The 24338-nt window shown below is 30.9% G+C and overlaps 1 protein-coding gene across 1 annotated transcript in view; it reads left to right on the top strand.

Annotated features, from left to right (window-relative positions):
• Window positions 1–19614: 19614 nt before the first annotated feature.
• The window catches only part of LOC140436894 (fatty acyl-CoA reductase wat-like), a 208130-nt gene continuing 203406 nt past the window's right edge, over window positions 19615–24338 (top strand). The window contains exon 1 of the mRNA XM_072526056.1: window positions 19615–19770. The gene's annotated coding sequence lies outside the window, so the exon portion shown is untranslated. The remainder of the gene's footprint in view (window positions 19771–24338) is intronic.

Genomic DNA, 24338 nt, shown 5'->3' with positions numbered 1-24338 from the left:
GGCAATTATAATTTTGTTGGTTACGCGCCTGAATAGTTGAATTGAACTGCATCTAAACCATTCACGGAGATTGCGTAGCCACGAGATTTTACGTCTTCTTACGCTTTTTCTATCTTTGATTTTACCCTGCATTATACGCATTGAGAATAGTAATAATTTTTTATACAATCTAGCGTAGATTCGAGTTGACTCCTACAAATGTCTAGGGTAGTATGGGAGGTATATAACACAACATTATCTGCAAACTGTAATATATTAGAGTGTGGAGGTACTATCTCTTCTAGATCTATATTGTACAATGAAAAGAGAAGTGGACTTAAAATACTACCCTAAAAGTTTCTCATTTATTTTTAAGTAAGTCCATCTATTCTTGTACAAGGATATAATGAAATCTGAAATTTTAACTGATATTTCAAGATATAACAATTTCTTATGTACAATATATAAATTTATGTTATCAAATGCAGAGGTTACATCTATAAATGCTGCAGCTGTTGATTCTTGATTTGTGAAATTGACCTGAACAGAGGAAACTAGTGAAGTGAGAGCAGATTATGTAGACCTGGATTTCCGGAAATCATATTGAGATTTGGGAAGGATATCTTCGGATTCAAGCCAGTATTTAAGCCGATTTTTGATTAATCTCTCTAAAGTTTTTAGTATACAAGAACTTAAAGATATAGGTCTGTAAGACTCAATGTTGTTATCTGGCTTTCCTGGCTTCTTTATAGGCAATACAATATAGTCCTCTCATGTTTTGGGAATTAAATTTTCATTTTGCCATATATTGTTAAAAATTTTTAATAATAATGATTTGTATTCTGTGGGTAAAAAATATAACATAGAATATTATATACAGTCTATCCCTGAAGATGAACTATTATTTTGTTTAAGTCCATAATTTAATTCAAATGGTTTTTCTAGATTGGAGTATTCTCTGGAAACGGTGACTGTAGCTTCGTTTATTTGATTTGGTACCCAAGGAGGTGAAATTTTATCGGGAGTTTATTGGACTGCTTTCGGTTTTTGTAGCGATGTACTTTCTTTCAGACGTCGCTGATTGGACTGTGGGAGTTAAGGCTTTCGCAGTAGTTTATCGAAACCTTGGTTTCTTTCTAATTTTAACAATTGCCTTTGCTAATACATCCAATTTTTTATATTCAATTAAATTATAAATATTGGGATTTGTTTTATAACGTCTATATGCTGTTTAACGGTTATTTGCAGCTGTTTCAAAAAGATGGTGTTTGATCATCAGCGAGACTGGGACCAATATCTTCCGTTTTTTACAATGACCTACAGATCTACTGTTAACGAATCAACAGGCCAGACACCAGCCAGAGTCCTATTCGGAAGCGAGATGCGACCACCTTGTGATTTAGAGTTTGGGTATCGATCTGGAGAAGATGTAGCAGGTGAAGATTATGTGATCGAATTATGAAGAAGAATGGACGATGTACAGGAGTTGATCCGTTCCCATCTTCAGATTGCTAGTGACCGAATAAAGAAACGGTACGATACGAAAGCCGAAAAGGGGTGCTTTAAGAAGAACGACAAAGTGTGGGTCTATAATTCGAAGAAGCGAAAAGGTTGTTCTCCCAAGTTGGAGCAGTTTTGGGAAGGTTCATACCTCATTATGGAGAAGATCAACGATGTCATCTACCGAATAAGCAATATTCCGAAGGGGAAAGCCGATGATAGTACACCATAACCGGCTGGCGTCTTTCGAAGGTGACCACGACGTAGATGAAGAAGTGGAAGTAAACCAAGTCCAAGATGTGTCTGACCTCACGTTTAAGGAATTCATGGGGTCCTATGGGGGTACCGCTAAAGCAAGACATGGTGTTACCACTGAAGAAAAGCAAGATCTACTCGCGCTTCCCGATGACTACTCACTGGCCCTTACCATCTCGGCCAGTAACAAAGACGCACCAGGGTTGACATCCGTCTTGTTGCAGAACTTCAATGCCAAGTGCCAGCTCCCGGGAAAGTCTTGAAACTTCAAGATGAATCACGTTACATTTTCTACCTGGTAACAAAAGACACTGTCCGTGATCAACCTACTAACCGAGATGTATGGGAAGCCTTACTTTAGTTGAGAGAGCACGTACCAGAGTCCGACGTGTAAAACTTAGCCATGCCAAAGTTGGAGTGCCGCCAATAAGATTGGAGGGTTATCCGAAGTATGGTGGAGGAGATATTTAAAGACACCGAAGTCCAGGTGTTAGTCTGTTGTAACCGGCATAGTTACTGGTGCGGAGAGAAAACCGTGCTTTATCATTTTTTTACAACTGGAAGTTGTAAAAGAGGCTCCAGTTGCCGATACCAGCATACTGTTCCAGTTCCAGTCTCGACAAGATTCCAGGAGGAATCATCTTTTAAGAGGGGGACAATGTTACGATAAATGTTAGTCATACCGGTTCCCCGCTTATACCTGCTATTGGAAGTTTCGAGACGAGGATCAAATAATACCGTTGGCGTCCCGATCGAAGGTTAAAGAAGTCGGCGGAATTTTCCAGATGAACAATTAGATATAAAACGGACGATTTGAGATTTAAAAAGACAGTCAAAAACAAGTGCTGATTAATAAATTGTTCGCTCGGGTATTTAAATTGTAACTGGTATGAATGTTTTAAATAAATTATATAAGTGTAAATAAATTAATATATATATATATATATATATATATATATATATATATATATATATATATATATATATATATATATATATATATTGTTGTACTTTTGAATGTCCATAAGCAATAAAAAACCGATATACAAATTTTATTACATAAATAAAAATTAAAATTATTGATATTTCATAAAGACACGGACATATAAATTTTCAAACATCCTGTATAAGACAAAATATGTATTTTAAGTTGTTCGAAGAATTGTTCATTAGGCCTCAGAGACAAGACTTTCAAATATTATTGATAAGAAATTTAAATAAGTCGGTTATTGTGAAATGGATAAGTCGGTTATTGTGTTTAAACAATAGACCGGGATTTGCGGTGGTTTTTCTCCCCGAAAGATTATATCGGTAAAAGTTTATTAACAAAAGACATTGAATTGAGAAACAGGTATCGTTTGTAGCTATTAGTAAGAAATATTTGTAAAGCAGATAGATTTAGTTAGAATAATTAAAGAATGTTGTTTTCTGGAATTACCCGAATGACGTTTTATAGAGAGAGTTGGTTGGTAACGATATACGTCACAGAGGTGGATGATTTTTATTGGTCAATTTTTGAATGCAAGGAGGTGGTGGTTTTGGCTATGAGATAGGAGAGAAGAAAAAAGTTAGTTAGTCAGTTTTCGTCGTCCAGGAAGGAAGGAGCAAAGAGAACAAAGAAACAAGAGCAAAGAGAACAAAAAACAAGAAGATAAATCAGAACAGGAAGAACATTCAGACTAGGAAGACGTATTAGACACAACAGTAATGGAGACAGAAAAACAAGAATCGGGAATAGAAAAATTAATACAGATGATGCAACTCCAATCACAGAAGATGGATGAATCACAACAAAGAACGGAGCAAAAATTGGACAATTTGGAAGAAAACCAAAGAAAAATGGAACAAAAAATGGAAACGCGTATGGACAAATATGAAAACGAAATAAAAGTCTGTTTAGAAAGAAGTAGGGAAGAAACAGAGAGGAAACTAGAATTGCAGAGAGAAGAAATCGAAACTAAAATGAAGGATATTCAGAGTATGCAAGAAAGGGAATTAGAACAGATAGAAATAAAATTTTAAAATGCGCTACAAGAAGACCGGAAAGAAACGGAAAGGAGATTTAAACAAATTGCAGAGATGGAGATAAGAGGAGTAGAAAGAAAGGAAGTCATCGTACATAGCACAGAAGACGTAAAAGTACGATTTGGCGGGGATATAAGGAAACTACACCCAGTGCCTTTTATAAATAACCTAAAGGAAAAAGTCAAATACATAGGACCGTTTGCAACAGCAAAGGAAACCATCAGAAACCATCTCAAAGAAGAGGCAAATCTTTGGTTTGTCAGCAAGGAAGAAGAATTTGACAATTGGCAAGATTTTGAGAGAAGATTCTTAAATTATTTCTGGGGAAAAATCCAGCAACTACAAGTAAATAAAGAGTTACAAAATGGAAAATACCATGAGAGGATGGGCGTATCAGAAAAGATGTACGCATTACAACTCTATAATAATGCAAAACATTTGCAATAATATTATTCATCAGAACAATTGGTAGAGTTGATATCGCGACACTTTGAAGATACCTTGGAAGACCACATAAATCTCCAAAATTACAAGGACATTGACAGCTTATGTCAATTTTTGCAAATGAGAGAATCACGTAGGCATGAAAGAAGAGAAAGAAGACCGCAAGAAAATTATAGACAAAGAGAAAACCAAGAATATAGAGATAGAGGTCAAAATTTTAGAAGAGATTATACAAGACGAGAATTCATACCTAGACGGGGATACGAAAATAGACCGAACGGAAGAGAGAATTATGAACCCAGAACCCAGAGATGAAATGAAAACAGGGATCGGGAAAATCAGAGTAGAAATAACCGCCCATACCAAGGAAACAGATACAATAACCCACGGAATGAACAGGAATCTCGCGGTAACCGATACGGGAATGATAGACCAAAAGAGAACAGAAGAGAAATAAATAATATGCAAAGAGAAGAAAATGGATATGAGAAAAGAGAAGAGCAGAGCTAGAAAACGAGATATTTTTTAAGAGAATAGACGGAAAGGAATTATATTTAGTGACACCGACATTGGCAGAAAGAATCATAAAGAAACTAAACGAGGAAAATGGACATATTGGCAGTAGAAAGAGATCACACAGAAATGCGAAGTATGCCAGAAATACAAGAGCAGGAATTTTAAAAACGAAAATATTGCAAAGAGCATTGTATCCCGGAACAACATGAACATTATAGCCATCGACATGTTAAGCGATCTAATTGTGACCACGCAAAGGAACAAGCATATTCTGGTGATGGTGGATGTGTTCTCAAAATACGTGAAATTATATAGTTGCCGCACCACAAAAGGGAAGAAATATTGAGAAAAATAGACAATTTCATCGCTACGGTAGGAACCCCAAGAAAAATTTTACTAGACAATGCAACGTACTTCCGAAATGATCGTTTCAAGGGACAGCTTAGAGAACGGGGAATCGAGACGAACTTTGTAAGCATCAGGCATCCCCAAAGTAATCCTTCTGAGCGATTTATACAAGAGGTAACGAAATTTCTTCGCATTGCAACGGATGGTCAACATCGGCGATGGGACAGAAAATTGGGAGAAATAGAGATGTACCTAAATTCCATGCCAAGTACAGTAACGAAAGAAACACCAGAATACATCATAAAAGGCGTCATGTCGATAAGACCGTGGGAAGATCCAGAACAAAGAGAGTATCGACAGGTTATAGAAACGGTTCAGAGGAGATTAAGAAGAAGCAATGAGAAATACATCCAGAGACAGGGTCATAATAGGAAACGAAGACCAGTAACTTTCCAAAAGGGTGACAAAGTAATGGCAAGAGCATTAAGAGTGTCAAATCTTCAGAGCGGTATTTGCGCAAAATTGATGCCTGTTTTCGAAGGGCCATACTTAGTAAACAACGAAGATGGAGTAAACAGCTATGAGTTGAAACATATGGATTCTGAAAAGATCAGAGGTATTTATAATATCCATGATGTATATAAATATCACGAATGAAGATTTAAATTTGTATAAAGTAGATAGTAGGATAGGATAATACGTAGCATAAGTACAGCTAACATACAGGAAGTGCGTTTTAGTTTGCCTCGAGAAAATTTAGTTGCATAGATTGATAAATTTTATCGATTACAAAGGCGGGGATTTGTTGTACTTTTGAATGTCCATAAGCAATAAAAAACCGATATACAAATTTTATTACTTAAATAAAAATTAAAATTATTGATATTTCATAAAGACACGGGCATATAAATTTTCAAATATGTATAAGAGAAAATATGTATTTTAAGTTGTTCGAAGAATTGTTCATTAGGCCTCAGAGACAAGACTTTCAAATATTATCGATAAGAAATTTAAATAAGTCGGTTATTGTGGAATGGATTTACCCGGAATAAAAGTGTATATAGAAAGTGTTTAAACAATAGACCGGGATTTGCGGTGGTTTTTCTCCCCGAAAGATTATATCGGTAAAAGTTTATTAACAAAAGACATTGAATTGAGAAACAGGTATCGTTTGTAGCTATTAGTAAGAAATATTTGTAAAGCAGATAGATTTAGTTAGAATAATTAAAGAATGTTGTTTTCTGGAATTACCCGAATGACGTTTTATAGAGAGAGTTGGTTGGTAACGATATACGTCACAGAGGTGGATGATTTTTATTGGTCAATTTTTAAATGCAAGGAGGTGGTGGTTTTGGCTATAAGATAGGAGAGAGGAAAAAAGTTAGTTTTCGTCGTCCAGGAAGGAAGGAGCTTTGTGATTTGTGTTTGTTTTGAAGTCCCGAAGACGTAATTTACCGGGTGTGTTTATTTGCTGTGTAAAAGCTGACCAGTGTGAGGAACGGGGTACAGAGAGATAGAAAAACCAAAGGGTATAAGAATATTAATATCAGACGAAGCCGGAAACATTTGGAGTTATAAACAGGCGCGGAGATTGGCTCAAAAGGAGGCTGCATAGACTAACACGAGTTGTTGGGTTGCAGATACAAGGACAGATAGGAGAAAGGTGTACGTCATCTGGACCACAATAGGAGCAGAAGCAGAGAAAGGATTTTTTTTGTGGCGTGGCCATAGAATTGCAACGGCAGAGAAAGAAAGGTCAGTCAATTTTCATTAGAGCAGGAGTGTGGTTTTCATTTATTAATTAAATAAATTGAACAAATAATAGAGACAGTTAATTTTGCGATCATTTAAAAAAAAAAGAATTATAAAAAGAGCTTAGTTATAACACATATTAAAAATCAATGTAAAATAACATTTGGGTCCATGATAGAAAACAACTTCTAAAGTTAGTATATTGCAAATATTACAGGATTGATTGTTATATAAAATTTCATTAAAATAAAGGACATCTCACATATAGTTCAGTTGAAATTCTATGTATTTTATTCAGGTCATATTACCTATCCCAATTAGGATGCCAATTGGAAAATATTTTGAATCCACGATCAAAGGTAAATAGTACAAGTTAAATAGCCTGAGATTGTAATTAATTAATGCTGATTTATTGTGATTAATTGGAGATTAGATTATTTAATAAATATAGACAGGAATTTTCTAAATAAGCAATATAATACAATTTAAATAGCATAACAATATATATATATATATATATATATATATATATATATATAGATATATATATATATATATATATATACATCACGCCATCATTCTGAACTCTTTTCACGTTGCAGTAATTTAGCATCACCAAGAAATGCTATCATATTCAAATTAAGTCTTGTATTCGTTTAGTGTATCTTTTTAGGCTTGACACCGTTATCAGTTGTTTAATATTTCGATTTTTTTATATATTTAATTTTTTACACTAAACAGACATTTTAACCTCTATAGGTAAACTTATTGTTTCTTGCATCAATACATTATCACTAGATGTTGCCAAAATATATATTTATTTGAAACACAGTAGGTATAATAAAATTTATTATACCTACTCGATCGATATTTAATACCGATCGGTTTAGGTAGAGTCCAAAGACCGACATACAACCTTACTGACCGGTTTAGAGTTCTCGGATTTAATAGGTATATTATTTTTTTTATTTGCATATTTAATTTAGCAGGTACTTTTTTCCAGAGAATTATGAAAAATCATGAGTGAACGATCGAAACGAATTTTTACATTTATTGTAACACGTTCCTCTCCAATAAAATATGTTGATGTACACACGGTGCCGGTTAGGTTCTTAAAATTAGTATTAATTTTTAGTTACATTTCGTTTGTTTATGTAGAATATAATTTTTTTTGTTTCAAATTAAATTTAAAATAAATTGTATATGTAAATGTATTGTATATGCTACCAGTGCACTATCATGTTTATTTGTTTTCTATTAAAATAATAAATAATAAATAAATTTGTGCAAATGTTGCCAAAGTTAAAAATACGTAAAGAAAAGTAAAAAAAAAATAATAAAAACTTCCACTTTTTACATTAGAATCAATAACTGAAACTATATGCAGCACCTAGTTTTTCGTAAAACAGTTTTTGGAAAATTTTAAGGTAAATGGTGGATTACCGGTTTTTTAATAGGTAGATACTTATGATTTGGTCCTTAAAGACTGTCAATGACCGAAAGTTTAAAATCGCAAACCGAAATCTTCTTTTGATATCTACTGTTATATAGAAAATATGCATTCAGCAAGATGAGCTGAAAAATGTGCACTTGAACAGTATGACATGAATAGTAGCTCAGCATTTGTTCACGTAGGTCTGTACCACGTTTATATTTATTATATTGAGCAATTAACTTTCTCAGATACCAATCTTCTTCTTGATCTAGTTCTAACCATCTGACAACCAAATTCTGAATATATTATGTATAAGTCTCATTTATCTCTGCACTTGGTCACACATATTCCTCAGGACTGTAAATACTGACCAGTTCACGTTTATTTTTTAGTTTCGTTGATAAGCGGGGATTGCCTGTTCGGTTATTTCTTAATATGGCTATGAGCAATTGTCTAGTCAAGTTAACACTATTATAGAAGTTATCCGTACTTTTCCAGTAGTCATTCAGACGGTTTATCTTAATTGTTCCCATATGGAATATAAGCTCGAGAAAAGTCTTAAATTCTGTTTGTGTTCTCTCTTTCCAAAACGCAATCCTCGATTTTTCTGAACGACTTTGTGCAAATATTTCGTCAGAATCAATCAGAGTCACTTCCACCATTTATTTAATCTACATCGTCCTTGTCAGATGCTTCTAACAATGATTGAAATTCAGCAGTGATCAATCTACGTTTATGTTCACATCTAGCTTTTTAAGATGTCTAAGGCATATTATTTACATCCATTTTTTTACAAATACTATAACTCACAATCACTTTTACAGTAACAGTTTTACAGTTTAACAATAAAAACGTACTACTAGAAATTATCAACTTACGACTTCCAATACTACAAGGACACTTAAGGCACAATACGTTTTTAACTCAAAAATAGTTCCTGTATAAGTTAAATTGCTTTTTAATGTGCTTCATGTGCATGCTAGACATATTGCAGTTTTGCCATCACATTCTTCACAGTATGGTTTAACATCTTCTACACTTTCTTCTCTTTTTATTATCTGCATCGCTTTGCCTAAGATGGTACTTTTTTGGGTGTAACTGGTCGTGAGGGTTCCAACATTTCTTTATTTGCAAATGCCTTCGCGAACTCCAGTCTGAACTCAAGGATAGATTGTCGCTTTACTTTATGTGAATACTGCGGTATTAAGTATAAAATTTCACTGCCACTTTCCGATACCACTTCAGATTTTTGCGTATTGAGCTTTGGTAAGAAGCCATTTGATCATTAAGATCTACACTCCTTCTCACCAAGTTATAATCGAGAATAGCTTGTGGTTTTAGCACTTGTGTATAATTTTTCTTTTTACCTGAGTAAACCGAGATACAACTATTATGTTTAAATGTTGTAAGGATTAAAACTGACCTTTTGTTGACCCATCTTATTACTTGTGAAATCTGCACATTAATTCGTTTCTTGAACCATGATTTCAATTGATCGACCAGTATTCTAAAAAAATTGTGTTTTTACGTCGTTCGGAATATTATAAACTGGTTCTCTTTTACAAAACATTGAAAATATGGTTTACATTCTATATTTAGAAAAATCTTTTACTGCAACTCTTGTTGACCTAAACTAAATTAATACACAAAACAAATAATTTTTTTTATAGAAATGTAGATTCCTGTCGGATTTTTATCAGTTAGGAATGAGTCACTGGTGTCTCGTATATCCGGCCCACTTATCGCATTACAAATATAATTTTCAATTAGCAGTGCCGTACAAGATATATTTAGGTTGCATAATCTTAAAGCCGTAATAATACCGTAAGACCGTATGTTATAAATAAATATATCCCTACAAGAATTATCTTAAAAAATGAGAAAAATACAATAAAAAAGTGTAATATAAAGTGTTATTGAAAAAATGACGAGTCATTTACGGTAGTTAAAAACTAAAGTTTTCAGTGTTCTATTGCTTGATTATTATTATCTGTATTCTGAAAATGTTGACAGTTTTTCCTGGTCTGATCTTCCTCAACTAACGTCATCTTTCTTAATTGTTGGATTGTATTCTTCAGGTCTCTTTAAGTATTTTTGTTGCTATCCATACTGAATGATCTTCTTTAGACAATGAAATTTTCAAATCTGGCATTGCGTGCATTATGCAGTGCTGATCTTAATTGTCTGATTATTCGATTATATTTGTGTTTGTCATTAGGATTTCGCCTTCTTTGCCATCTACCTCTGGCTCTTCATTTTTCGACTATTAATTCTATAATATAACTCGGAGTGTTATTTATGTTTTCTTGATTTGGAATTGTTGATCGTGTAGCTCTATATGAAATAGTAGAAGATGAAAACGTCGGCATATTCATCCATAAAAAAGGAAACGCGATAAAGGTATCTGAAACAACTGTTTTATGTTATAAGAGATGAAATAGCTGGAAATTACCAAAAGAGGTAAACAGGGCAGCATAAAGAGGAAGCAGAATTAGATATGAAACAGCTTGAATAGGGAAAAGAAGTGAGCTTAGACCAAATACCAGGAGGAATTATTCAACTAATTATTGAAGAAAAATATTAAATGGATAACAATGTTTACTCTATTTACAGAAAAAGCGGTGACTCGCAAAAATTTAAAGAACTTCTTTAATAGCCTCCAGTCAACAGTTTCCTAATCATGTTTAAAAAACGTACCGAATGAACTTTAGATACTAATCCAAGTCATCAACATTCTTGTTATTGCAGTTATGTGTAACGATCAACTTAAAAGTTATGCATGACGCCCTTTGTAAGGATACACAGGCGTGCACCCGTTCAAAAAAAAAAAAGATTTATCGTACCGTTACATTATATCACATTTTAACGTTGAATATTTTATGGTCCCCTTTGGGTTATAAAACGAATGATCGACTTTTTCCCGCACATATGCAAGCCTATGTACCTTTACAAAGGGAATTGTTTGCTGGGTATTAAAGAACCGTTTATGACGATCATATAATTTTATGCCAATATTTTACGTTCTACGATGCATTCCAGGTTTGACACACTGTCTTGTTTAGTTTTCTGTCATTCTATTTGTTAAATCCTATCCCATTCATGTCTCAGCGTCAACCAGCAGTAGATTTGTGCAGTGAATGGGAGGCATAGGTCTAACAGTAAGTGTTGAAGCTTTTTTGCGTTTATCATATGTACAGTATTTAACTAAAAGTGGACTGATGCAAAGAGATGTATGACGTAATTGTATACTATTCGCTAAATCCTGTCACGTAATATGCCACACACCTCTGTGCGTAAATATGTTTTATTGCTGCCAGTTTACGGTGTTATAACATGCCGCCATGTTTAATTTGTCTCCACCATCGTATTACTTCCGTTAAATCCGATCATGTTAGGCTCTATAATGTCATAATTAGACATATAGGACCAGAGATACGTAGCAAAGGCTCTTTTGGCATAGCATATATAGGAGCAAAGATATATACCTAAGGTCCTTTCGACGTGTTGCCGTATTTGATTTCTACGTCGTAGTATTCTCTTGGTTAAATGCTATTATTTGAGGTACTGTACGTCACGATTGGACTAATGGGATCGAAGATACATAACTAAGGCCCTTTTGCCACGCTACTCTATTTGATGTTTATATCTCATTGTAGTCTATTAGTCAAATTCTATCATTTGAGGTACGAAACGTCACGATTGGACTAATAGGACTGCAGATACATAACTAAGGCCCTTTTGACAGGCTGCTGTATTTTATTTTTCTGTCTCATTGTATTCGATTGGTTGAATTCTATCATTTGAGGTACTTCACGTCACGATTGTGCCACCAAAAACGAAGATACGTAACAGGCCCTTTTGACGTGTTTGTGATTGTCCTTGATTTCTAAGTCATTGTATTCTATTGATTAAACACTATCATTTGAGGTATTGTAAGTCAAGATTGGACTAATAGGATCGAACATACATAATTAATGCCCTTTTTACATGCTACTCTATTTAATTTTTATACCTCATTGTATTTTATTTGTTAAGGCCCTTTTGACATTGTGCTGTATTTGAGTTTTCTATTTCATTGTTTTTGATTGGTTAAATCCTATCGTTTAAAATACTGTACGTCACGATTGGACTTATAGAAACGAAGATGTATAACTAAGGCCTTTTTGGCATGCTGCTGTATTTGATTTTTCTGTCTTATTGTATTTTATTGGTTAAATCCTATCATTTGAGGTGCTGTACATCACGACTGGACCAATTGGAGCAAAGATACAATAGGTAGGTGCAATATATCGTAACCCGTTAGCTTTAACCAAACATGATGCCAGAATGATTTCTGGATGAATATATATATATATATATATATATATATATATATATATATATATATATATATATATATATATATATATATATATATATATATGTATATATATATATATATATATATATATATATATATATATATAGATATATATATATATATAATATAGATATATATACAGGGTGGTCCGTAAGTAATTGTACAAACAGAAACCGTAGATTCTGCACTTTAAAATATTACGATTTAAGCCAACTTGCTTTAATAAAATGTTGATATTAAGAAAGATACAGGGTGTTAACGTGGAAATTTAAAATTTTATTTTTCGCTATAACTTTTACGTGTTTTAAATATTTTTGGACAAAAAATTACAGTTGGATGTTTTTGAGTAGGATAAATTATAATTTTACACTTACTTTAATGTAACTAATAGAGGGCGCCACATATGCCACATGTGTGGCATAAATTTGCGCTTAACTTTTTTGCTCTTTAAGTTAGCTTTATTTGTGTTAAAAAATATTAAATACACATTATTTTTACAAAGAAAAGGTATACTTGTTAGTAACCTAAAAATTCAACCGTTTTCGAGATAAATGCATTTTATAAGTCAGTCATGTAAATAAACATAATTCATAGTTTATTCTTATTAAAACAACTCAAAGATGATAATGCAACATCACAAAATGCTTTGTTATATGTGCTAAATATCTTATTGGAGAAAAGATATTTCATCTTCTTCTTTAGATGCCGTGTCCGTATTCAGACGTTGGCCGTCATGTTTACAATGTCCCTTTGCTATCGCTTCTTAAGTTTCTATACTGGTGTTGTATTACCTTTTCTCTATTGTAAAATACTAAAAACCCAAAATATGTGGTTTATGCAAGATGGTACACAACCACATTCTAGAGAGAATTCAGTTAGAACATACTTAAATACAACTTTTCTGAACGTTGAATTGGTCGTGGTAGTCATATTCCTTGGCAATGTGATGAGATATTGATATAAATATTTAATTCATAAAAAATCCGAAAAGAATACTTATTGTTCATTACGTAAATTGTTTACCCATTTTTATTAGGACAAATAGAAACTAGAGCATAGGTATTGAACAGCACATATCTGTCCTGTTTCATAATACTTATGCTACAAATCTAACCTGAAAGACTCAGCATTTTTACAAAAACATCATTGTTGTCCTAATAACCGATATTGTTATAAATATAGTTAACACACAGGCAATTTAGTTCAGCATAATATTAGTTCATTAGTAAATCATAACAGTCCATTTGTTCGAGATGTAATTATAGTTACTCGTAAGCTGTAACGTAATCATATAAATAAGTAATGTCATCGATATATTCATCCATTATACATTATAGCCACCACGTAGCCCTGAATTTAATCCGCTTGATTTTGGTGTATGGGGTGCATTAAAACAACGTGTGTCATAAACATTCGCAACCAATTATGGGAAGAAATAAATACTGCAGCAGTTTCTTTAGAACCAATGATGTTATTTAATATGAGACGATATTAGATGGATTATATTGACAAATGAATTAAAGAAAATGGTAGACATATCGATTACTTACTTTGACAAAAAGATATGTTCTTTAGTTTAACTATTTCTTAATTTGGTTTGTAAACAAAATGTTTTGATTATGACTTTAATTTAACATAAAACGTAAAATATTTTATGTAAAATCCTATTATTAATTATCCTGCTGATATATTTATTTTATTTAATATTTCGTTAACTATTAACTTTAGTTAAAGGTATTTTATACCAAAATTCAGAAGTATTAATGTTTTTGTCTATTTTTTCTTCGTTGCCTGGAGTAATTGCCTTAGATCAGAATTATGCAGCTGATTTTTAAAATGCGATTATCTCGAAAACTGTTGAGTTTTGAAGTTATTAACAGGTATACCTTTTTTTTGTTAAAATAATGTATCTTTAATATTTTTTATCCCAAATACAGGTAACTTAAAGAGCAAAAAAGTTAAGTGCAAATTCATACAACATATGTGGCATAAGTGGCGCCCTCTATCAGTTACATCAAAGTGTGCATCAAATTATAATTTTTCATATTTAAAAGTACTCAGTTGTAAATTTTTATACATAAATATTTACAAACATGAAAGTTATAGCGAAAAATGAAATTTTAATTTTGCCCTTTAACACCCTGTATCTTTCTTAATATCAACATTTTATTAAAGCAATTTGGCTTAAATCGTAATATTTTAAAGTGTAGAATCTACTGTTTCTTTTTGTACAATTACTTAAGGACCACCCTGTATATATATATATATATATATATATATATATATATATATATATATATATATATATATATATATATATATATATATATATATATATATATATATATATATATCGAGAAAAGGAGTACGACCGTCAATCCAATATAAACTAAGGAACACTCGAAGAGTGGTGGGTTTTTCGGTCAAAGTGGAGAAATAAAAGATAAAGAAGGTGGCTACTTCATCCATTTAATCAAGACGTTTCGCTTTCTGCTCAGAAAACATCATCGGTTCATCTAAAATGAACCGCGTGGGTATTACACCTGTTAATTCATTTACCTGCGGCACTGAGTAAGCTAAAGACTGGTAACTTCATTTTACTTTTAAATATTATATTTTAATCTTAACCAATTCAATAATGTTACCTAAAGTCAAAATTAAATTTAACTGATAATACATTGTTGGAAGTGCATCTCATGATCTTTCTAGTTCTCTACATATCAATTTTAATGTTTTTTACTTAAGTTTTTTACAATAATTTTTTATATACATGTATGATTATCACATGTTCTTTTGCTGTGCTAAGTCTGTTAATTTGTAAACTGTACCTAGTTTCAATTAATTGTTTATACAACTTTATCTCTAAATGTCCATTATCGTAAGCTTTTTCACACATTTAATATCATTGACTGCTACATGTCTTTTGAAGGTAACACACATGTTATAACTTCTCTATGGATGTTTGGTTTTTCATATTGTTCTTTTTAGATGAACTGATGATGCTTTCTGACCAGAAAGCGGAACGTCTTCAATAAAAGGATGAAGTAGCCACCTTCTTTGTCTTTTACTTCTCCACTTTGACCGAAAAGCCCATCACTCTTCGAGTGTTCCTTAGTTTATATATATATATATATATATATATATATATATATATATATATATAAGAATATATATATAAGAATATATATATATATATATATATATATATATATATATATATATATATAAGAATATATATATATATATATATATATTCTTAAATTTACTATTTCGTTGTGGATAATATGATATTCAACAGCGATGCCAAATTTCTAATGCTAAAATGATTGGGATTGAAAGTGGGATATTTACATTTATATGTATATAATGGCAGCGAGTAAACGGTAAAACCCTGCACTAAATATATATATATATATATATATATATATATATATATATATATATATATATATAATATTTTCACTGTGCCATCATTTTAGACTTAAACATTTTCTGGAATAAACTTATATAACTCAGTAAGGGATAAAAAGAGAAAGCGGATATTTTAAAATACCAACACTGTATCAAATCTCTAATCATTTAGATTGTTAAAATTCTTGTAAAAAGTACAGGAAAAAAGTTATTAAGACGATGCTAAATTGATGGTAAATAATTACGTAAACAGTACAGTACGTACAGTAAACGAAGCAAATAAGAATAACTCTATAGCCTTGAAAATCGGAACATGGAACGTAAGAAGTTTATACCAATCAGGCAAACTGGATAACGCTGTGTCGGAAATGGGCAGAATGAAAATTAACATACTGGGCCTTAGCGATATACAATGGCCTGAATCAGGAAAATGTAACACCAGAAATGGAACAATGTATTATTCTGAAAACAACGACTCCAAGCACAAACAGGGAGTTGGCATTATAGTTGATAAGAATTCTCAGAAAGCTGTTTGTAACTTTGTACCCTACTCTGATCGAGTATTAATGCTGTCCCTAAACTCTCATTTAAAACGTAAAATAAATATAATCCAAGTATATGCACCCACTGCAGACAAGGATGAAGACACCATAGAGGCCTTCTATGAACAAATCGACAATGTCTTAAGGCTAACGAAAAGACAAGATATAAATATTATAATGGGCGAACACATTTGCGGAAACAAAATTTAAAATAAACGAGAACTTAAGGAAAGTCAAAGAAGATAATGCGGAAAATCTAACTGTTGACCAAAAATGGGGAAAAATTCAACATGCCCTTGTGTCAGTTGGAAAACAAACCCTCAAACCACTTGGAGAAAAGACAAAATCTTGGATGACAGTAGAACTTCTTGAACTTATGGAAGAACGAAGAAAACATAAAGCAAAAGACCTGAATAAATACAAAGAAATTCAGAGAAATATCAGAAAGACAATTCGAGAGGCAAAAGAGAGGTGGCTCTCCGACAGATGCAAGGAAATAGAAGATCTGGATAAAAAGTAGGATAGCTTTAATTTACACAAAAAAATCAAAGAAATGACAGGTTCTAGAAAACGTATAAGAACGAATATCCTTAAAAATGATAAAGTAGATATTATTACTGATATGAAGGAGAGATTATGTCACTGGACCAATTACATCCAACAACTATTTAATGATTAAAGAGACGAACTGTCATTAGAAATCACCGGGGATACCGGACCACCAATATTAAGAGAAGAAGTCATCTATGCCATCAAAAACACAAAAGAGGGTAAAGCTATTGGACCAGATGATGTGCCAATCGAATTATTAAAACTCATCGATGAAGATGTTATTGATGTAATGGTTGAACTTTTTAATCTAATGTATCAGACTGCCAGAATCCCCAGACAATGGCTGCAATCGACCTTTGTAGCAATTCCCAAAAAGCCAAGTGCAACAACTTGCTCAGATCACAGAACAATAGCTTTAATGAGTCACACACTTAAAACAAATTTGAAAATAATTCACAACAGAATTGTTAAAACTCTTGAATATGAAATTAGTGACACACAATTTGGCTTTAGAAATGGTATGAGTATAAGAGACGCTTTGTTCGGCTTGAATGTACTGGCTCAGAGATGCATGGATATGAATCAGAACATGTACTTATGTTTTGTAGACTTTGAAAAGGCATTTGATGAGGTTCAACATAAAAAACTTGTAGATATATTAAAAAGCAAAAATATTGACAGTCGTGATATGAAAATTATATCTAATTTATATTGGAATCAAACTGCCAAGGTAAGAGTTGACAACCAGTACACCCAAAATATCAAAATACAGAGAGGAGTCCGCCAGGGTTGCGTGCTGTCCCCACTACTTTTCAATGTCTACAGTGAAGCGGTATTTCAAAAAGGGCTCTCAGACTCAATAGAAGGTGTATCTATCAATGGAGAAGTTTTGAATAACTTACGTTTTGCAGACGAGACAGTAATAATGACGGATAACAACAATGATTTACAGAACGTAATGCAACGCCTTAATAAACGCTGTCATGAGTACGGACTGAAGATAAATTTAAAGAAAACTAAATGCATGATCATGACTAAATTTGCACATGGAAATATCCAACTGACTATTGACGATACTGCAATTGAGAGTGTTAATAACTATAAATACTTAGGAACATGGATAACAACAGATGTAGACCAAACCAAAGAAATTAGGACACGCATTGAAATAGCACGTGCATCATAAGATAGAACTACGCCTGAGAATGCTTCGATGTTACGTGTTCTCTACTCTTCTTTATGGCTTGGAAGCGTGGACACTAAAATAAGTCCATCTCAATAAGTTGGCCGCCTTTGAATTTTGGTGTTACAGAAGAATCCTACAAATATCATGGATTTAAAGAATGTCAAACGTGGAAGTAACTAGAAGGATAGGAAATGAGGAGGAAATAATATTAACTATCAAAAGACGAAAACTTGAGTACTTAGGACATGTGATGAGAGGGCAAAAATACGCATTAATACAACTTATTATTGGATTATATTAAAGACGGAGAATATCCTGGCTTAAGAACTTAGGGGAATGGGAACTTAAGAAATTGATGGTAAAAGCATAATGTATTGACGCCAAAATGATAGTAGGATATACATATATACATCCGAGTTAAAACATATCTACTATCAAAATATGTCTTGAAATAAACTAAGTTTTACTATCCTGACCAAAATTGTTAGAATATATTGTCCATTATTATATTTTATTTATATTTGTGTTTATTTTAAATAATCTCAATGACTATGTCATTGGAATAAAACCATTCCGAAAGCTCGACAAAAAGTCAAAAGAGTGTTTCTCTAACATCTCGGCCAACCTTCTGACTGCAGCCCTAATAAACTTGATAGTTCTCGGGAAGAACTGCAATGGGAATTTAAAACTCAACGTTTCGGCATTTTGGAGCTATTATCAAGAGGGATATATTCCGTTCGAGTTCAAGATCTCAATCTACCTACTTTACTCACTCGTGACGTACCAATATCTTGTTCTGTCGAGTGACTCGATATTCTTATTGTGTTGTTCAGGTATAGAATTTCGATTGTTTTAATTATATTTCGCTATATTTTGTAATCCCATATTTTTACTTACTACCCTTTTTTGAACGAAATTCCTAGAAGTATTTTCACACTATTTCTTGTGTTCAATAAGTAACCTTTAATTTGACCTTTTGGTTGTTTTTGTTATCCTGTCATAACTGATCAGTTGTTAATATTTGATGCTGTGTTCTGTAGTTATCCGGGTCCAATTTGGCCCACTTTTTTAAAGAGAGGTATAATGCTTGATCTCCATTTTTGGGGTATAGATAAATATATTCAAATAAAGTAATACTTAAAGAAATAAATTATTATAATTAAATAAAAATATTAATAAATATTTCATTCATACATCATTAATGGGTATCAATTAGCAGTACTTATGCGCTGTTATCATTACAGCTGACCAATCCACCCCACCAAAAACATTCATAAATAAGTACCTATATGAAATTCTGTTCGCGGGCCATAGCAGCTTCGATCGTACGTTATTACACAACGCTCCGGTACTAACTGAGTATCCATCAATCTGTTGCAGTTTTCAGTTTATATATCGCGGTTGTTAGTTGCAGTGATATTGATTTTTGTGATTGTTGTTAACAAGTATTTCAATTTTTTTTAAGGTATGTTTTTGGGAATATATTTATCGTATAGTATAATGTCATACAGTACATTTCAGTAAAAGATCATATATATATATATATATATATATATATATATATATATATATATAATATATATATATATATATATATATATATATATATATATAATATATATATATATATATATATATATATATATATATATATATATATATATATATATATATATATATATATATATATATATACCTAATATGAAATTTTGTCTGGATGAAGTATGGAGTTTTTGCAGTATATCTGGTGATTACATATTTATTTTGTAATAGTAGTTATATGTACCAAGTAGTTAAAATAAAACTTATAATAACCGCGCGAACGAAATAAAGCGAGACAGGCAACTTCGATAAAGACACTTAACTGTCGTGTTGCATATTAACTTTTATGAAAACTCATAAATATTTAATGTTTGAAAAAGAAATTTTACCTATATTGTGACTAATTAAACAGAAAAATAATAACGAATAAAAAACAAATCTTACTTTCCACTCAAACGTGAACGTACATAATATATTCTGACGGATAATATAAATTCTTAAGGTCGGAGGGATTTACATGAAACATTATTATCTACACTTAGGACGCAATTAGACCAGAGAAATTAGCAAATAAAAAGCCTTTTTCGTGGCATTCGTTGATACAGGTATCTAACAACTGCTTTTGATAAATTTGGTGATAACAATATGTAATAAACAAAATATGCAAATGATTAAACCTAATTTTTTGCACATAAGCATTATAAACAATGTAAGAAATTAAATTTAAAAACCTAAGCCTAAGCCTAAACCCTTTTTACTGAAAATGCATAAAATATCCATTAAAATGAGAGTCAGTAATGCCGTTTTTGTTAATTTGGTGCTTAATTATTACAAAAGTAGCTTCAAAAGTCGATTTTTTGAAAATTAATAATAATTTTTCTAAAATTGCACAAAAAATTTAATTTTGCATGGTAATTGAAACAATATCACATGTACTTAGTTATTAAAATTTCAAGGAGTTTCGCTTACCAGTTGTTGCAAATTAAAATTATTTATCCCAGAAAGCTTTTATCAACAACATTATTATACATAAAATATTGGGTCTACATAAGTTTTGAATACACCAGGTTGAAGAGAATAGCTTATTTAATCAAATTAAATTATTTATTAATAAAAAATTTATACTAAAAATTGTTAAATTGATTAACAAAAGTACTGTGATTTTAAGCTTATAAACATTTAAAATAACTCAAACTAACTCATCAACATATGAGAAGCTAATTTTTTTTATTCGAAATATAAGCATTTTTACACGAATTTAAAATAAAATTCAATGTCCGACGACCGTTAGAACCCGAGTTAGCAGTTTTTTTTATTTCTCGATTTTACTATTTCAAAAACTTAATTCGTAAATTCAAAATAAAAGACGCAATATCTCTGGTTCTAATCAACGAAAATTGATGTTTTTTTTTTTAATTTGAGGTACGTTTTTGCATAAATTATAAAAATTCAATTTGGTAATTCGTGAATTGTTTATTTAACCGATTGTTTTGCTTAAATAATTTAAAATAAATATTGATTTAGTAAAATTTTACTTTTATCTTAATATTATTACTAGAAAAGGTTATAATTCGATATGTAACTTAAATATTTATGTATTCTAGTTAAAAATAATATCATTTATAAATAAATTTAACAGAAAAATTAATTTTTTATTTGAAAATCAAATCTATAGTTGCGGTTATTTTTTTTTTGAATTATGCTTATTATTTTTTAAATTACTTTTTCTCAAAAACATTACAAATATATTTTACATAAATCAATTGGTATAAACTTTACAAATATATTTTACATAAATCAATTGGTATAAACTTTGTATAATTATAAATAAAAACTGTAAGTAATCTGTATATATCAATAACATATATCTAATAATTAACGTATTTAATTTAACTATTTTTATTATGCAATGTTTATAACAACTAATTTATTGAAAATATATTTTTTGTAACGTTTGTCAGTCAAGAAAAGTAGTTATAATTGTAGTAGTAATAATAAACATAATTCAAGAACATTTAACTGCATATATAGATTTGATTTTCAAATCAAAAATTATTTTTTTCGTAAAATTTATTTGTAATGGATATATTTATAAATAATAATATAATTAATAAAAGAAAAGTACAATTTTGCAAAAGAAATATATATGAATTTTAAATTGTTTAAACAAATTACGCGGTTGTATAAACAATTCACAATAACTAAATAAATGTTTATGATATATTCCACAAGGTACTCCAAATTAAAAAAAAAATAACATCAATTTTCGTTGATTAGAACGGGATATTTTGTGACTTTTATAAGTTAGAATTTATGAATTTAGTTTTTGAAATTTTAAAGTCACTTCATTTTTATTGCATAAACTTGAACTTTTAATCTTTCAAATGGTTCTTTTTGAATTGGTTATTGTTTATAAATAAAGCCCTGATAAAATTTAAAAAAAGGCTAACTCAGGTTTTAAGAATCGTGGGATATTATGTTTTTTTTTGGAATTCGTAAAAAATGCCAATATAACAAATACAATAAAAATAACTTCCCACATATTATTGCGTCTGAGTTATTTTAATTGTATATAAGCTTAAAATAACAGTATTTTTGCAATCCTATTACCCTTTTTAATCATTAAATGATTTAGTTTGATAAAGTATGCTTTCTTATTTAATATGGTGCTTTCATAATTCATGTAGACCTAATTACGCATAACAATGTTGTAGATAAAAGCTTTCTTGCAATAACTATTAAGTGAAACTTCTTAAAATTTCTAAAGCTGAATACTTGTGGTATTGTCCTTATTCTCAAGCAAAATAAAAGTTTTTTTATTTATTTTAACTTATTAATAATTTTCAAAAAATCAACTTTTGAAGCTATTTTTGCAGTAATTAAACAACGAATTAACAAAAATAACTTTAGACATCCTTAATTTAAAGGATTTTCTATAATTTTTCTGTAAAATTAAGTATGTTAGTTTTTATAATTTATCGGTCTTTGCCTTTAGTATTTAAAGTCAATTAGGGATCTTACATTGTTTATAATCGACGACGTTTAATCTTTTGTATATTTTGCATATTTTGTCTATTACATATCTCGAAATTTATCAAAAGCAGTTGTTAAATACTTGTATCAACGAATGTCACAAGAAAATCTTCAGTTCTCTGGTTTAACATAGTTACAAACTTTTAAATAATTCTATAGATTTTATTTTTTTTTTCAAACTCGGAAGTGATCACAAATATTCTAGGCCTCTTGGTCTTCCTGGACATTCTTTTAAATATAAAATTTATTTAGTGCGGCAAACTCTAGCAATGACAAAGACAACAAAAATCCAAAATATTTACTACATTCATATGAAATTAGTTTTAAAAAGGGTGTATATATTTTTTCTCATTTTTCTTATTCTGGATATGTACTAAAAATTTAAGTTTTATATTTTTTAAAGTTTAAAGAGCGTTAAGAGTTTTAAATTACGATTTCTTTCTTTCATAAAATCTTTGTATTAACTAATATCACCATCTATTTTTGCTCTAAAAGTTACTCTTATCATGCAAAAATACAAGCAGAAAACGTTTTCGTTATATTTTCTAACTCCATATTTTTTTGCACTATTTCACGAATATGTCATATCATACTGGCGATTGTATTTTTCACTGCTTTTCGTAGCAAAATTCCAAAAGATGTTTGGAAAGAGTTCTTCATCTGAATTTTAGGCAGCATAACATCAAATGTTTTCTGTAATTACCGTTTAGCGACAATTATTTTTGTGTAATGTTATAGTCATGTTTATGTTCAAATTAGTATCAACAGGTAAAATATTTTACCAGCCTTATACACACAAGTGTTAACTTACTTCCGAATATCTTTGTAGTACTGCCTAACTCTACTGTAGTAGCATTTAAAGTAGTGAGTACTTTTCCAACAAATACTTGAGTTAAGCTACTTAATATTTAAATTGGTAGATTCGTAATACTTCAAATTTTAAGTAATTGCAAAAAAATTACATGCTAATGAAATATTGGCAGCTAACGGTAACATTTTGATTATGCACTAATATGCATAAAATTTTGTTACACTTAGTTATTAAGAACGTGACAGATCATTCTAGAGATGATCTTGTCCTGATCCTTGATCTGTCTATGCATCATCTGTTTTTCTCTCTGCGATAATCCTTAAAGGTAGGCTTGAAATATAAATTTCTAAAGTTTCAACTAAAAACCCTATTGAATTTGGGGTTAATAGGTTAAAGATCACCAAACTTACAGATAACTCTGTATAGAGAGAATGTTGAATGTACAGTCTTGAAAGTTTATTAAAACGTTAAACGTCCAGTAGTAAAGGTTTTTGTTTTTTTTTTTTGGGGTTCTGCCTTTATTAATAAAGGTAGACAACGTAGTGATATAAGTCTATTGGTTTGAAGTAGCTCAGAATAAGGATGTCGAACTCATGTTGACCTGGTTGCGGATGTTATTAAGCCATGAGTATTGTTGACGACCAAGG

The sequence above is a fragment of the Diabrotica undecimpunctata genome, chromosome 3, assembly GCF_040954645.1.
Source record: "Diabrotica undecimpunctata isolate CICGRU chromosome 3, icDiaUnde3, whole genome shotgun sequence".
NCBI lineage: Eukaryota > Metazoa > Arthropoda > Insecta > Coleoptera > Chrysomelidae > Diabrotica > Diabrotica undecimpunctata.
Note: the sequence above shows the minus strand (reverse complement) of the source record. Positions and strands in the feature narration are given on the sequence as shown.